At 45.7% G+C, this 10573-nt stretch overlaps 1 protein-coding gene across 2 annotated transcripts in view; it reads left to right on the top strand.

Annotated features, from left to right (window-relative positions):
* The first annotated feature begins 42 nt into the window (after positions 1-42).
* Positions 43-10573, top strand: part of HDLBP (high density lipoprotein binding protein) — a 40147-nt gene continuing 29616 nt past the window's right edge. Inside the window, exon 1 of one of the 2 annotated variants that reach the window (XM_055816733.1) lies at positions 43-61. The gene's annotated coding sequence lies outside the window, so the exon portion shown is untranslated. Of the gene's footprint in view, positions 62-201; positions 371-10573 lie in introns of those variants that run through there. The other variant, XM_055816731.1, reaches the window with a different exon arrangement.

The raw sequence follows: 10573 nt of genomic DNA, 5'->3' as shown, positions 1-10573 counted from the left end.
AGATGGCGGCAGGCTCCTCGGTCTCGTACCCAGCATAGGCTTCGCTGCGGGCCTACTAGAGGTAAAGCCGGTCCCGGCACCCGGTGGCGCCTGCCGCTATCTTGGTGAAGAAGAGAGATGTGCGTGACCTACCAACATACGGGTGGTCCCGCCCCCACGTGCCCTTTGTCGGTCGGTTGCTATGGGAACGGGCCGGGCGCATGCGTGCCGGAACTCCGCCCCGTTCCCCTAGCAACCGGCCGACAAAGGGCACATAGGGGAGGGACCACCCGTATGTTGGTAGGTCACGCACATCTCTCTTCTTTACCAAGATGGCGGCAGGCCCCTCGGCCTCGTACCCAGCATAGGCTTTGCTGCGGGCCTACTAGAGGTAAAACCGGTCCCGGGGCACCCGGTGGCGCCGGCCGCGCGGGGCGGGCGGCGGGGGTTGGGCGTATAGCCTCAGCTATAGCGGGAGGAGGGCGCGGGTCTGCCTCTGCGGCCGGGCGGGTTGCGCTGCCTCGAACAAGACAGCGGCAGCAGAGAGACGGGCTCCGCGGGCGGCACGTCCAGCGAGCGCCCGGCTCCGCTCTATGGTCTCGGCCTGTCCCGTTGGCGCGGTGTGGCCCACGTGCCGCTGGGGCGACCCTCCGCAGCGAGCGGGGGTGCGGGGGCTGCGCGGAGGCGCTCGCCCCACCGGCCTCTTGCACCCGCCCCACCCGGCGGCCACCCCGGCCGCTCCCCCAGGCAGTGGCCGCCCCGCGCTGCGCCGGCGACGTGGAGCGCTCCGGCGGCACCCAGGGCGCGGACAAAAGCCCTGAGTCATTTCGCGCTTCCCCTCCCTGCGGCAGCCGCCCCGCGGGCCGGTGGGGATGACGGGGCCGCCCCCGAGGGGACGGGGCTGCGGGGGGCGGTCGCCCCGTGTCCCCAGGCCCGGCCCGCTGCGGGCTCTGCAGAGTTGGAGCCTGAGCGTGGCTTGGCGGGGCGGGGGGGCCCGGGGCCGAGGCTCCGCTCCGGGCCGCTCCGGAGAGGGGGTTCTGCGGGGGTTCTGCTTCACCTGTGGCCTCTCGCCCTCAGTGGGACGGGGGGGAAATTCTGCCCCTTTACTCAATTGCGCTCTAGTCCCTTAGCGTGGCTTGATTGCAGCTTCGATAGCAGCCTGATCCAGCAATCGGGCAGGACAGACGAGGGCTGAGCGCCAGGCGCTGGTGATCCTTGGGCCCAGCCTGGCTATAGCTGAAGCGGCCTGGCCGTGAGAAGCAGCACTTCCTATGCAGGCCTTCCCCAAGGAGCAGGGAAGCGTTCCCGACTGGCACGGGTAATTCCTTCCGCTGGCAGGGGAGAAGCAAGAGAGAGGCTCATGCTGGGAATGTCAGGAATGGCAAGAGCAGTTTGCTCGGAACTGATGAGGTGAGCCAGGGTCCTTGAATTCGCAGCTCTAGGTGAGAATTTGATTAAAATTCACGACTCTGGGGCTGGGAAGTGACAATTAGAGACACTCAGTCCCAAGGAGGTTGAAGGAGTCGCTTCTTTCCTGATACTGTTGTGTAAGGACAGAGAACATTCTGCATACTGCTCTGTGCTATATTGCTTTATCGCGTGTTTTCTCTTTAGTGAGACGGGTGTAGCTTCTGCCTGATGATTTAGTCTCAGGTTTGCCTACTGTTGCTGTCCAAATGCTACACAATAGTTCTGTTAGAAGACAATTTAACAGATGGTATAACAGTTCCCCCCTCCCCCAAATCAGACTGGAAGGTGGTGTTTCATGTATTGTTCATAGGTGGATTGGATATCCCTTCCTCTGGTAGAGGAATATGCATCAGAGGCAAGGCAGGAAAGGAAGCAGTAACAAAATGTGTAGCTGTGTGTCTGTTAAAGTTCTGTATCTCCAATCCTTTGCCTGTTCAGGTTTAAGCTGCTAGAAAAAGAGAATCCTCTAGTTTGTATGTGGATTTTCATGCAGCATGGCCCAAATCATAGACAGGGCCACCCATGTACTCAAGCCACAAAAAAACCTCCAACCTTTTCCTTCCAAAAAAGTCCACAGTAGTATAGTTTTTCACAGATCAGAATGACAGGCAGAGGAAAAGCTCTCTGCTAGATGTGGAGGTAACAATATCTGGAGGCCTGTAAATACAGTCTGGAACAGAGGCAGTGTAACCACCTAGCCTGAGCTTTGCCATTGCGGCAAGATACTGTAAGCCTAGATCATTCTCAAAAGACAGTTTTTCTGAGTGGCTTCTAAGAAGCAGTTAAAAGATTGCTCTGTGTTTGTCCGATATAAATTGTTCTGGTATTTCACTCCTAATAGTATGACACATACTCCTGTCTCCTCCTTTGTTGCAAGTTAAGTGATTTTTTGCTGTCATCTTTTCTTCCTCTCCTAATTCTGCCTGAAAAGGTGAAAAAATTACAACACTACTACTTATGTATTAAAGGCTGTTATGTTCCCTGCTTTTTCATTGGCCTTGCTTATCTAGACTGGGATGATCAAGGAAGAGATTTCTCCTTGATCTGGAATTGGATCATTATGTTGTGTAGCATAATGCTAACAATAGTAACTTTTTCTTTGATAGGATAAGGGCAGTTGTTCTTAGTCAAGTAGCTAGTCTTTTTTTTTTTTTTCCAATGCCCATTAAGCTGCTTCTGAAGACAGTATGGTCTATTAGAAGAGAGATCTGTAACCCTGGATTTTACAGCTGTTATCAGAGTGGAGAGCCATCCCAGATAAGCCCTCCTGCGAGGGTTTACACCTTTTCAGAGAAAATCAGGATGTGTTATTGGTTACAGTATTTCAGCTGATACTGGCATATAGAAGCATCTTAAGCTGATAGAAGTGTAGTTAGGATTGTGCTACTGCGAGGATTCAGGTAATTCACCCAGGTCGCTACCAGTCAGGTGGTTAGAGCAGTCAGCAGCTGCACTGAGACCAGTCTAACATGTTCAAACTGAATGCGAGTGTATGGTTGAAAAAGTTCGTTCACCGTGGCTGGGAGGGTATCTGACAATTTGATCTGTGGGTTTCTGCAAAATACCAGCTTTATGTGAAAGCATTGTTTCTCTTAAAAAGTACTCAACAAAGGTTCAAATTTGTTTTGTGTTCAAGAATTCTACAGAAGGAAATCCTCAGGCCTATACTGTGCAGAGCTTATAAAATGAACCTTAAAGCTAAATAGCAAGACTCTGGCAAGTGTCTGCATGGCTGTTTTGAAGCTGACAAGCAGTAAAGGCAGGATCTGGAAGCTGCCTTTGCACTTTCCTTGCGGCCAGAGAGAAGTTGCAGATCAGTTGGTCTCATGCTTATCAGGAGTAGGCACCCAAGCATGGCCTGAGAAGACACTGTAACAAGAAATACAAGCCTTTTAGCCCCTGTGGATCAGGCACAAGAATAGCCTTCTTTCTGGAGCATTACCCTTATAGAAATGCTGTTATAACCTTGACAAAGACATGCGCTGCTGCAGAAGTTGCAACAGGGGTTTTCTAAAGTGGGCTGGGAAAGGCATGTTCACCTGGGATGTAAGGAGCCTAACTTGTCCAAGAGCATGTCACTGAGAGGCCCAGAGCCTGTAAAACTTTTGCAACATGGGTCTGTGCAAGAAGTAGGGAGGTGTTCTTTGTATTAAAATATGAAAACAGATAAAGAAGAGATAGGTAAAACCCAGCTGCAGGATTAGGCCTCTGTTCCTAATTATCCTAACCTTGAGAGAAGAAATTGTTAGGCTGTATGATGTAGTATAGTGGGGTTTGCAGGTCGTTTTTTGTTTGGCTGATTGTTTTTCTGGGGCTTTGGTCTAGAAGCAGTTCCAGCAGAGTCTGTTACCGGGAGGCTGCGGTATTTACTGTGGGCTGTGAGACTGTATTTGGAGTGGAAGGGAAGGTCATGCTCAGTAGAGCCAGTTGTGGGAGGGATTACAGAGGAGCTTGAGACACCAGGAGCTGGTCTCTGGGCCCCAGGTGCTCATGCTAGGTTGGTAATTAATGTAAGAGTCTAGTCGCCTGAGTTTGGGGCTTGTTTCCAGAGCTTTTTTCATTTTAGAAATTCCTAGGTTTAGAAGAATAATTTTGGGTTACAGGCTTACCCTGGATGTGGAATTATACCTGAGAGAATTCAGCATGTGGCTTTATATTTAGCTGTCTTTTAACTTTAAAAGAAAGACTGTTTATGTCCGAAAAATCTCCTATTTAAATCTTGTGATTTACTTTACCGTCTTAAACAGGAAAGTCCTGCATGCCTAATAATTCTAGTGACCTTTTTCCCCATCCGCCTTCTGTGAACTCGTGTTGCCCCATAGCTCTCATGGTGTGACTGCCATGGAAGAGAATCGGGGAGTCAGGCTGGGAAAAGGTGTGCCAATAACCAAGGAGGAAAAGTTCTATCCAAAACAAGGGGAAGAAGCCTCTTCATTTATAATATTTTATGTTTATAGGCAACTTCGGGTTGTGGAAGATTTATGTGTTTAAGGTTTTAATTCTAACAAGGAAAAGTGGTCAGGCTGTGATGAGTGTTCTTAGTCTATTTTGTTTCATAAGAAACTTAAGTATGTTGAAGCTGAAGTGGTTCTTTTCCCCTTCATTTAGATGATCTTTGGTGTTTCTACCCATACAAGCTCTGGTATTTTCCCAGCAGTCTCACATAAATATGAGTATCCTTTCTAGCAGCTACCATAATATACATACTTTTCTTTGAACTTGCTGCTGTTATACATCACTTGTCTCTCATGACAGGTTCAATTTTGTTGAATCTTGCATCTGGTAGATCTTTCAAGCCTTGAAGATATCTACTAATATTTTGCAAATTATTACTAGATTATTAGCATGTAAATAATTTAGGTACATTTATACCTCGCAGTGCTAATTTCTTGACTTCAGCCACTTCAAAAAAACATTTGGTTGGTTTAATCTAGGTGTACTGCAACTTTTTGTGTCTGTGTGTTCCTGCATTGTGGGGAGGGCTGAATAGGTAGCTGCTTTGGCAAAGAAGGCAGGGGATGTGTGTTTATGTATGTGTTTGTGTGTATGAAAGCCAGTTGGTTTTCTGCTTACTACTATAAGTAAAGCAAAATGGTAGTGGTATTGGGAGGTGGGGGGTGTCAGAGAAAAGTTTGTCATTACACTTAAGGTCCTAGCAATGCTCTTGCCTCAGTGAAGTCCCTTTAATTGCGCTTTTGGCAATTGTTGGACTTGGGAAGAAACCTCTGGCCCCGGCAGGAGCAGCACGTGGCCCCGGTGCCAGGAGCAGGCTGCGGAGCCGCCAGGGCAGTCTCAGTCCAACGGCTGTGCATGGGGCGGGCTGATCTTGGCCACAGCTGCCCGTACCACGGGGCTGGCTCTGTTGCTGAGGCAGCGACAGAAGCATGTCACACTTTTGTGAGGAGCAGGGGTTGAAGCAAGGAGTTATGTCCAGCTGTAGTCACAAAAGAGGTGTTTACAAAGCAGCAGGCAGAAACAAGGAGAAACCTGAGAGAAAAGATGGACCTCAAAAGGCTTGGTTAGAAGAAATCACGATGAGTTTAACTTCAATGGAAAAACAGCACTGGAAGAAGGGAAGTGATTGGTTCAGTTGCTGTAAGGCACCAAGAAATGATGATTCACAGGAAAAGTTTTGTCTTTGAGAGAATTGAATAGTGCAGTAATATTCACGTGACCTCCCTTAATGACACTGTTTAATTTAATTATAAAGTAAAATGGATTTACCTGTTGACACAAAATGGCAGCAGTACCAGATTCTCTTACACTTATCAGCACGGTGTCTGGAACTGTTTTCCTGCAACAGTTTGGTTGTCTTTACTGAAGATTTTTCACTGATGAGAAAGAACCATTTGGGAAAAGTTTGGGGATGGAATGGATAGATATATTTATTAGTGGAAGCAAAGAAGGAAACACCCAAACAAAAAAACCACAGGAAAGTCAACAAACAGAACACCGTAAGTGACTGGCATGCAAACATATGTCACAAATTGGGGCGATTCTGGTAAAAGCATCTACGCATATAACATGTGTGTACACCATACCTTTTACCTGCACAGGAAATACCTGTGCATTGAAATTTCTGGAAGCATGTACTGATATCACAACAGTTGATACTTGTGTTCTGTAGCTATGCATTTAGCAACATCCCAGCTATTAACTAGCTTTTAAGGAGGAAATACTTGGAATCCTGTCATGTTTTGACTATTGCTATTCAGCTTGGAGGTGACAGGACGCAGCCTTCTCCTTGTGTTATTAAGCTGATAATTGCTTGTCAAGGTCTCTGTCAGAGCCCGTGAAAGTGCTGCCTGGCATGTATGCAGACCAGGTGATAAAGGTGCATATCAGGACTCTGGTTTTAAAGGAAGGTTACTGGTGTAATATCTCACAGTAAATATCATGAGGCAGGTATGGCTAGCTTTCACAAAGCTAAACTGGCATATTTTTCAGCAGAGATTGGATAACTAGAATAATCTCATCGCATCATTGAAATGTCAGGCTTGGTTTAGGGTATTGGCATGCAGCATGGGCATCACTCCCCTGTCTGCTTTCCCGCACCCCTGCTATGTTTGGTTGACTGGTATTTCAAATGTTTTGCAGTGGGTTGTCTGAAAAATCAGCAAAGGCCTTTTTTTGGAGGAACGCTGAACACCTGGACAGCTGCTGCTCAATTTCAGGTGGTGGTACCTGCAGTAGTGCCACTTGCTGGTTCCTGCTGTTGTTTCTGCTGCTGTGTTTCTGTCTGTCTCTGCATTTCTGGCACTGAGAATTAAACAGGATATTTCACAAAATAAACTGGATATTTGCCAAAGATGAGCAACGAACAAAGCCTAGGCCATGCTGTGTGGCACGAACAGGGACATCGGGCATGGGATGGGTACATGGGTCAAGTTAGGAAAAAGGAAGAGAGTAAGGGTCAGAGTTAATGCAAGGAAGGTTTCCCTGCTGGCAGGGACAGAGGCAAAGCCAATAGAAAGCCCCAGTGGGGTGAGAGGCCAGGAGCGATGAAAATGGGCTTGTTGCTGCATGCCCCAGCTGCAGCCTGGGGTGAGGAGCTTGCGGGGTGGGGGTGGGGGTGTGTGCCTGTCTCCAGCAGGCACTGGAGAGCTGGTGGGCTGTCTGGCCGACCTCCCCTGCACTTCCCAGAGAGGGGAGCGGGACTCTGCCCTGGGCAAACCAGCCCTGGCTGTTCCCGTTGCACAGTAGAAAGTAAGTTTGTTGTTATCTCTGTTCAAGTGATAAAGCTGAAGGTAAACCTGCATTGGAGCAGCTGAAAGGAAAGCTGAGAAGAACTCACAGAGCAGGCACAGTGAGAGTACGGCTGGGGATATGTTATGGCTGGCCTGCTATTGCGTATGCTTTTGTTTTCAAAGTGAATGCTTCAGCAATCGGTATAGCCTGCTGGGATTTAGGGGCATGGTCTTACAAGGGCCCTTGAGATCTCTGGAGAATAGCAAGTTGTAGATATTTGAGTGTTGCTTAAAAGTAGAGCTGGTTAAATAGCATTGAGGAAACTTAAAAGTAACATTCTACACCTGCTGCTTTTTCACAAAATTAAAATACTGAGTTAATGGCTCTGTTGATGGCAGCAGAGTTGTGGGTGAAAATGAGAGCAAGCAGTGAGTATTCAGAGAAGATTAGAAGTTCTTGGAAATTTTAAGAATGTTAACCCATTTATTTCATTTGAAAACTCGGATTGCTCAGGGCACTGTTCTGTTAATCCAAAAGGCAGTAACAGTGTGTGGGTGGAGGATGTATGGCATAAGGTGTCAAAGCAAAAAAATTGTTTCTAGAATGGCACATGTACCCTTCTAGTTCAGCCCAAAGATGACCAGGGTGGGACTGGAAATGATTTGGTTATGAAAAGAGGTTTTAAACATAAAATAATATTATTTGTAACAATTAGTGGACATAGTTTTACTCTGGGTTCTCGCTCTCTCACTTTTCTTTTATAGCAGGCTTAGAGTGGCCTTGCAGATTTGGAAGAGAAGACTGTCTGGTTTTTTCACTGTCAGTTTAGATCACCGTGATGTAATTCTGTCTAACACATGAAGAGCTGTTTGCTTGGCCTAGTAGAGATTAGGAATTAGTGCTTGTCAGTGGATATGTTGAGCCCCTGTTGCATGTGCTATGAATAGGACAAAGGGAAGGCTGCGCTTAAATAGCAAGGGGCCTATCATCACTTTTTAAAAGTGGCAGTTGGAATCAGATATTTACTTTAAAGCCTTTTCAGAGGAATTGTTGCCAAACTGAAGATTCTTTTTTTCAACTTGGAATTGGTCCTCTCCAAACAAAGCACTAGCCTCCCTGCAAGTTAAATTATTTTATTCTTTGAGGTTTTTGTTTGTCACAATAATGGTTATTTTTCTGGGTCATATTTTCAAACTGCTTATTGTAACTGAAAGATAGAAATAAAGAAAAAAAATTACAAAATTGGACAGTGTTGTGAAGCTGTGCAGCTTGGGGAACTGGAACTCTGAGGAAAACATACCAGAGCACATAAAAAGTTTATAAAAATGGAGCTGCAGCATTCTTAAGTCTTTGTTATCCAGTAAACATTAGTAACTGAGGAATCCTTAAAATCTTTCACAGGAGCTGTGAACAACCTTGTTTAGGTTTTTCTCTACAATACCTAGAATTAAAGTAGCTAAGCAAGATTTTTTTAAAAAAAGACTAAACCAAATGTTTGTTTACAGTTTCCATGCTTAAGTTGCAAATTGTTCCCTGTCCCCCTGAAAAATGTCATTTGGGGTGTCTCATTTAGTTTGCCACTTTTATCTTTTTTTTTTCATTTGCTGTATACATTTACCTAATTGAATCTCTGTGAAGAGATGTAGTTGTCATTTTTACAAACTGCTGCAAGCAGCAATTCTGCCCTATAAAACATCAGCTTAAAGAGTACCTGTAAGAGGGACTTAGGGAGCACGGCGACAGGTTCAAGCTAAGGGATGTGGTCAGCTTTGAATTTTTGAAATATATGACAGTTAATACAAAAAAGGGGTAAGTTTAGGACTTGCAAGTCCCTTGCTTTTCCAAGCTGTGGGATGTGTAGTACATGAGAGCTTCTGGCAACATCTCTTTAAAGAGAGAGACGGAGAGAAAATTGCCACGTGTTCATTTTATATTGCAGTGTCCAAGGGAGAAGGGAGCAAGAGATGCTGAAGACATAAACAAAAGAACTCCAACCCAGTAGCCAAAGGAGGGTGAAATGAAAGTTCTTTTTGAAGAACAGAAAGCAAACTGTGTGTGTGTTCTGCAGTGTCTCTGCAGTCCTCACTTCTTGGGTAACTGTGATATTAACAGACTTTGCTCTCAGCTAATTATTTGTGGAAGGTGGTTTTTTTCCCTTCTGCAGTGCAGGTTGAACAGAGAGCAGTGCTGCAGCAGCACTCTGAAAGCACCAGTGTGTGATGAGCACACAGTATGGCAGATACTTAAATTAAAAAGCAAGTTGAGATTGGCATGAAGAGCCAAAATTGAAACTAAAGGTTCTGACTGCAAGTAAGAAACCTTTTTCACTGTTAGGATAGTCAGGTATTGGAATAGGTTGCCCAGGAAGTTTGTGCAGTTTTAAGGTTTTCAAGTTAATACTTGGACTTCACGATCTCAAAGGTCTTTTCCAGCCTAAACAATTCTATGATTCTGAAACCTGACTGAAGAAAGCCCTGAATGCCCTGGTCTGACCCTGCTTCAAGCAGGATGTTGGACTAGAGATACCAGAGTCTGAGACCTCCAGCCTGTTGTCAGATGTTCTGAATTTCTGTGATTGCTTTCACTTGTGCTACTCTGTGCTATTGCCACTTTCCAGGCAATATATCAGGAGTCTTAGTTTCCAAATCTCTCTTCCCATTCTTGAGTCAGGTTAGTGTTTTCCATGACTGTGAAACTGTAAGGCAACACAGGAACAAAGTGAAATAAAGTAACTTCCTCTATTTAAAAAGTATTCCTCTTAAAATTGGCTCCCCCAGGGCCAAGTACCTGAAATTTGCGTCTACTTTGACAACCTTTTCAATTCCTAAATTTGCCTATAACCATCTCAGAAATACAGGTGGGAAATTCATCTCAGTTGTTCTTGGTCTGAATGTATTACTTCTGTTTTCATCTCATTCCATTTTATCTATTCCATTTTATCTTGGTTATTTGCAATCCTAACTTCTCCTGAAAGCCAAATAATCAGATTTCTCTCCCAGTGTAAGTGGAAGGATGGACTCTGACCTGTGGCTTCCTTTTGCTTTGCTTTTGGATTGATTTTATTAAACTGTCCATTGACTTTCTTCCTCATCTCTGAAACAGCATTTGTTTTGCCAAAGCACCTGGCATCCAAGAATCACAGCTTTCTGAACAACCTGAAATGAAATGATGAGTCCACAGAGTAAATAAAGATGGCTGTGTGTGCATAGCCGGGACAACTGAGAGAATTTTACTGGTCAATTCGCCAAATCGGCAGCAAAACTAAGAGTAGAGCTTAAGTTTCTTGACTAATTTGTCTGCATTAACCACTACATCTTGCTTTCTTGTGGTGTCCCTGTGTGAAATGTGTATCTACCCCTTACACTAGCAGCTTCTCCTTTCTCTGCAGAGGGCTTGAAGCTACTTGTTTACGCTACGACGCTGCACCAGTAAGTTT

The sequence above is a fragment of the Falco peregrinus genome, chromosome 12 (genome assembly GCF_023634155.1).
Source record: "Falco peregrinus isolate bFalPer1 chromosome 12, bFalPer1.pri, whole genome shotgun sequence".
Classification (NCBI taxonomy): domain Eukaryota; kingdom Metazoa; phylum Chordata; class Aves; order Falconiformes; family Falconidae; genus Falco; species Falco peregrinus.
This window is presented reverse-complemented; position numbering and strand designations above follow the sequence as displayed.